Source organism: Triticum aestivum, chromosome 4B, assembly GCF_018294505.1.
Source record: "Triticum aestivum cultivar Chinese Spring chromosome 4B, IWGSC CS RefSeq v2.1, whole genome shotgun sequence".
NCBI classification, from domain to species: Eukaryota; Viridiplantae; Streptophyta; class Magnoliopsida; order Poales; family Poaceae; genus Triticum; species Triticum aestivum.
Window position 1 is genome coordinate 397402509 of NC_057804.1, and position 5323 is coordinate 397407831.

Sequence of the window (5323 nt, forward strand, 5' to 3'; positions counted from 1 at the left end):
AATGAGCTCGTTCTGTTAACAGACAGCAGAAAACATTATGAAGCACTCTTGCAACAATGATTCAGGCATCAAGATGACCTCAAATGAATATTATACAATGGAATGAAATGATGTACTCGTTGAGGCGAACAATTTGACATATTACACGCACAAAACGGAGCTACGGATGCAGAGATATGACAGGTCAAACATGGCATGAAAATGTCAAAAATACTCGGGGACTTAGCAAAAATTCGGGGTCAACCTCATATTCGGATCTGGATCTGGGGGCGCGGATTACGAGGCGGGCCGGGCTCTGGCCGGACTCCGGCGAGGTCAACCTCATGTTCATGTTTTATAAAATGTTCACATAAATAAAAATAAATATTTTTTGAAACCTTCCTTCCCCAATTTTTTTCTCCCACTGTGTTAAAATACGCTCGTATATCAAGGTATTGAGTCATACTTATTTGGTTAGCACATAATTTTTTTCTCCCCCGTTGCAACGCATGGGCATATTTGCTAATAACTATTTATTGTTTTACTGTTTGGACCATAGTCTACATAGTCAGGACTTACCGAAGGGCGCGGCGTGTTGCCGCGCGGGCTAAATTAATGTATAAGTTGATGAATAGCCTTCACGGTTTATTTTCGTCCCACCACTTTCAACCTTTTTTCTTACTGTTTTTTTCCCTCCCTCGCCCCAACCCCACCCACGTACGCAGCCAAAAAAACACCCCCAACCTCTGACCTACCTCTCCCAACTCCCAAGCCCTCCCTCTCTCCCTGTGCCGCCGCCCATCGAGCTACTACATACGGATCAGCCGGCCACCACAGACCTCCCTCCCCAGCCGGCCGCCACGGCACCACCACCTCCTCCCCCCAGCAATCATGCACATCGGGAGGCGACCATGCGCCTGGCCTAGCTGGGTCTCAGCCTCCCTCCTCCCTTCGACCAAGGCCAGGAGCTCCCCTCCCCGACCGATCTGACGGAGAAAGGGCTAGGCCTTGCCACTCTGGTGGTCGCTGTGGCCAGATCCGGCCGGCGGATCCGTCGTAGAGCCGACAGAAGGTGGGCGCTCGAGCTCATCCAGCAGCTCGTCGTCGACCAGGAGGCCTCTACCTCGACTGCATCAGCCCGTGGTCGTCCCCCCTCCATCCACGTTGTCGTTCCTCTTCTCTTCCTCACCAGATTGGCGGGAGCAACCTGTGCAGGACGACGAGCCATGGACAGCCAGCACCCAGTCGAGCACCACCACACCCTCAGGTTGCCTCTTCCTCCTCGATCCGTCTGTGTGGTACCCAGTCGAGACCCATTCCCAGTCCCCTGACCCCAAGGAAATCACAACCCCATCTCCCTCTCGCGGTCTCGCAGCTCTCTCCTCTCGAACAAACTCTAGGGTCCCATCGCAGCCAACCTCGGCTAACTCCTGATGCCGCCGCTCATGACGCCTAAGGCGAGCCAGAGAAGGATCGAGGCGGTGGATCAAACCTACCCCCTCCCGGTCCTCTCGTTCATCTCTCCCTTTTGAAACATCGGTGGCGGGTGGAGGCATCATTGGTGGCGGCAGGCCGGCAGCGAATCATGTAGGATCCCATCCCTCTCTCCCTAAGCATGTCGTTCTCGTCCTCTCTGGGCTGCAAGACCAGAGGGGGCGGCGGCCTAAGGGCACGGGCGTCTGTGCGCTGGGGTGGCGGTGCGGCGGTCGCCGGAGGACGCGTGTGACTGGTCGGCTGAAGTTGCGGCACGACGCAGCAATTGCGTCGGCGACGCCGATGTCTGGAACTCTGGATCTCACGCGGCAATAGCCTCGGGAGGTCATCCAGCTTGGGTATGTAGCAAAAATCTGCCGGTGCTAGCTTGTGTGTCTTGTGTCGGGCGAGGGAGAGGGACGTATGTGCATATGGGTTGCAGTGTAGAGGCCCCGGTGGTTTCAGGTTGTAGGGCCGGGAGGTGAGGGAGCACAACGCACAACAACACTACATCTCTGTTCTCTCTGTTATCTCTCTTTGTACTGAATTGTTCCCTCTTTATTGCAGAAAATTCATGGCAACCAGGAGTCCAGGAGTAACAATATTTTTTATTAATTGGGGATACGGTGATGTTCAGGTGATGTGGAACATGCTGAGATTTGGACTTCAATCCTTGATTGTGCACGGTTATGCATACTTCATACCCATGCTGCAAGCAAATTTTCATTTTCGAAGAGAGTAATAATACTATAACTACAAAATTCATGTTGCAGATTTATGCTCCATGTAGTATATTATACTGGTCCATTATAGCTTTATTCAGTTCACCATTTGCACGATCATATTCTGGAGCTTGAAATGTACTCCCTTTTTCTGTAGGGATTTCTGAACCGAGTAGAATATTAATAACTTCTACGAAATCAAAGATCTCTGAGCTTTTAGAGTATGCACCATATTGATTTACTTATCGGTTTATTCACACATATATTGAGTTCATGATGGAAATATATACGAGTATTCTCAAGGTATGGAATGTTTTTAATTACTACCAGATAGAATTTGGGAATTAGTCTTACAAAGCTTCCAAAATCAGTGAAGTTATACAGCTACTACAGAACTGGTTAAAATCAGTGATCTTCTACAATATCTACATGACTGATTACAACACTGCTCATGTGATTTGGTACTTTACTATATGGACGCTTGTTTTACCCCTGAGGCGAGCTAATGATTGGGAACTTATAGTGCCAAACTGACCTGCATATTCTGTCAACCATTTCGTTGTAGTATTTAGGATCAGCATGTAAGCTTAATTTGTCTCCTGATGTTGTTTAATTGTGTGCCTTAAAACTATCTGTAGTAGCATACCTTGTTTTCAACATCATTGGGGTCTTCGATAGCTTGTTTAGAATGCTAAACTGAAGAGTTGAAGTACTGAACAAATCGATACAGAGGTCAATAAAAAGTGTTTAGGAGGAATTTTTGGTCTGCAGTCTGTACTAATAAAATCTTGTGGTCATTCGTTTTGACCTGATCCAAGGTAAGGCCTATCAGTGCTAACTTCCAGGCTGTAGAAACTGAATTATGTTTATTGTATTCCTGGACGCCATACTGATGGGAGGTATACGATAGTGGAGAAGCAACATTCACTCTGTTTCTGTCATGCATGTATGCACTTTCTTCATCATTCTCTGCATCATTCATAAATTCTGCACATATAAACAATGAATATGTGTGATAAATTTTCTCTTTATAGTAACGGAACTTTCGTGCGCATGACACTCATGTGTCTGATTTCTATCCAATAATTGATCCAGTGGGGTGCTGTCATTTTGTTCTAAGTAATGGATGGCTGGATGTGTACCATCGGACACTAATCGGACAAAGAGCATCGTCTGTGTAGCAACGCTCCTATGGTAAAGAAACCTATGTGGCAGTGACCACATATTGAACCTTGTATTGGATGATGACACCTTAGGAATATATGCTTTCTTCTTTCTTTGTATTTTCTTCCAAGAGGTTTAGTCTATCGCAAACTTCTTATTCCTTATATTATTTTTAAGGCTCTAAAAGCCACAGAGACAAGTGCATCACGTCAAAGCAATGAAGGTTAGCAAGTGAGATGAAGCATATAAGAATTCATGCTACAACTGAATTTTACTGGATTATTATCACCTTCAATCGTTCTTCCAATTTGTTTTATAATCCCAGTGTAATGAATGGTGAGTCCAAGAAGAAGCATCATAATTCCAATGCTAAGATGATTCAAGCTTGAGTGATACTCTTTATGTCTATTCTAATAGCATCAAACTTATTCTTCTTCTTTTTTCTTTTTTAACAAACATTGATGTGCAGCACCCGCCATAGACGGCCATGTGATGACAGTGCTTGGTTAGCAATGCACTAGAAAGGAGTGACATGCCTGAATAGACTGAGCAACTTGGTTAGCATTCATGTGAACCCTATTGAAGACTGTTGTGTTCCTGCTCTTCTACACTATCATGGGAGATGATGTACTAGCATGTTGTCAACGTGAAGCGGGAGCTCCTGCAGAGGAGCAGCCAAAGCATGTCACAGATGTTCTCATGTGGTTGCACCAGCAGTATCTATGCCAGCAACACATCAAGAAGAGCGAGAGCTATGGGAAACCAATCAACATGGGAGGTAGATTCTCTTCAGTGCTAGGCCACCGTTACACTGCGGAGAGGTGGAGCAACACTCATGTCACTATTGTTGTTAATTAAAACATAGTTTTTGTTGATATCTGTACCAACTAACGAGTGCATATCCTTTTTTTCCTACAGTCCTAGAGGGATCAAAACACATACAATTAGAAAGGAGATGACAAGCCTGAAAATATAAGAATTGAAGCATTATATCTCTTTTCTTGTATCTATTTGTCTCTTTTGAATTATCCCAATGTTTTGCAATTTAGTTTTTCTGTAAATCTAATATTGTAATACTCCTTATACCTTAGTAATGCATAGGTGTAGTAATACTACAATTTTGAAGGATCTGTCCTTCTTGTATATCTTCCATCTTTTTGTGTATATTTTTGTCAGTTGCAAATTTTACACCAAGAAGTGGGATCTCTCAGGAAAGTATCCTTGTTTTTATGCTTTTTATTCTTTGGGATTTCTCTCTGGATCATTAGTTGGCTTGCACAATGGTAAGTATTTGGGTGATGCTTTTGCTGCTGCTCCACTACTATAGCAATGAGTTGTGTTCCTTGTGTACATTAATAATGGTCAAAATACTATCGGCTAAATCTGTTTTCACTAAATTATTAGATTTGTGTGTATCATTTTGCACAACAGAATATTTAGAGTAATATGCATGCTGCTACAAGTAATATTTAGAGTAATATGCATGCCACAACAGTCATGTACTCAATCAAGTACTATGCACTAGAAGCTGTGAAAAAACATTATGTGAGCAAACTTTAGTAACCTTATATTTGTATGCATGTTACAAACAAGATTACAATTTTTATCTTGAAGCCGTAAATGATTTTAGCTACATCCATTTTCAGTATGATCACACCTTGATGGCACTGAAAATTCTTCTGTTATTGGCTTATTGCAGGTTTAACTCGAGTCTCCACTCTGTAGGCATGATTAAGTACATGGTCAAACTACTGCCATGAGATTTGCGGCATGGGTGGTCAAATCATCGCCTCAGATTTGCGATGGCCTGACTTTTGTATTGCGATTTCCTTTGGTGCCCACAGACACTGGATAACTCTCAGAATGTGTGATGTAACGAGTAGTACATCGTTTGTAAGTTTCCATAAGTGTGAGCTCTGTTCTACTTTTAGTATTTTCATTTTTGTATTGAGGCAAGTATAAACTCTTTGATTCCTGATAACTAA

At 43.6% G+C, this 5323-nt stretch overlaps 1 long non-coding RNA gene across 2 annotated transcripts; it reads left to right on the top strand.

Moving 5' to 3' along the window:
• The first annotated feature begins 713 nt into the window (after positions 1–713).
• On the top strand, positions 714–5323 carry LOC123092324 (uncharacterized). 2 transcript variants are annotated; one of them, XR_006444472.1, is made up of 3 exons: positions 714–1246; positions 2020–4159; positions 4257–5323. It is a non-coding gene; the product is annotated as an uncharacterized lncRNA (long non-coding RNA). The 2 variants fall into 2 exon arrangements; XR_006444473.1 differs by having other exon boundaries at positions 2020–3674; positions 3808–5323.